General features: G+C 53.3%; 1 protein-coding gene across 1 annotated transcript in view; it reads right to left on the reverse strand.

The window, feature by feature from the left end:
* TSSK6 (testis-specific serine kinase 6) overlaps positions 1-758 on the reverse strand; it is a 3,031-nt gene continuing 2,273 nt past the window's right edge. The window contains 1 exon segment of the mRNA XM_011925877.1: positions 1-123. The gene's annotated coding sequence lies outside the window, so the exon portion shown is untranslated.

Genomic DNA, 758 nt, shown 5'->3' on the forward strand with positions numbered 1-758 from the left:
CCATGTCATTCTTTTATTTTACTTGACTTTTCAATTGTCTCGTTTCCGACAGGGATGGGCCCCAAGTCTCTTCGCCATGAGCTCTGGGGCCTGGCAGACAGTAGGTGCTCAAGAAATGCATGACTACATGAATGAACAGAGGAGGGAATGAGCTAGTGGGTCCAGCTGAATCATGCCCAGCCCTGCCCTGACTCCCCTCACCCCCTCTTCCCGAGAGGAAAAGGATCCACAGCAGGGGAGATCTCCCCCCACCCCTGCAACCTCACTGTTGCTAGATCTGGGTTCAAATCACAGCTGTGAGCCGAGTGCACTGGCTCATGCCTGTAATTCCAGCACTTTGGGGAGGTCGAGGCAGGTGGATCGCTTGAGGTCAGGAGTTTGAGACCAGCCTAGCCAACATGGTGAAACCCTGTCTCGACTAAAAATACAAAAAACTAGCCAGGCGTGGTGGCCTGCGCCTGTAGTCTCAGCTACTCAGGAGGCAGAGGCACGAGAATTGTTTGAACCGGGTAGAGGCTGCAGTGAGCCAAGATCGTGCCACTCCAGCCTGGGCAACAAAGAGAGACCCTGTTTAAAAAGAAAAAAATCACAGCTGTGTCTTGTTTGTTTGTTTCTTGAGAAGGAGTTTCGCTCTTGTTGCCCAGGGTGGAGTGCAGTGGCGCGATCTCGGCTCACTGCAACCTCCACCTCCTGGGTTCAAGCAATTCTTCTGCCTTAGCCTCTGAGTAGCTGAGATTACAGGCGCCTGCCCTGTGCCC

The sequence above is a fragment of the Colobus angolensis genome, unplaced genomic scaffold (genome assembly GCF_000951035.1).
Source record: "Colobus angolensis palliatus isolate OR3802 unplaced genomic scaffold, Cang.pa_1.0 Scaffold66, whole genome shotgun sequence".
In the NCBI taxonomy this organism is placed as follows: Eukaryota; Metazoa; Chordata; class Mammalia; order Primates; family Cercopithecidae; genus Colobus; species Colobus angolensis.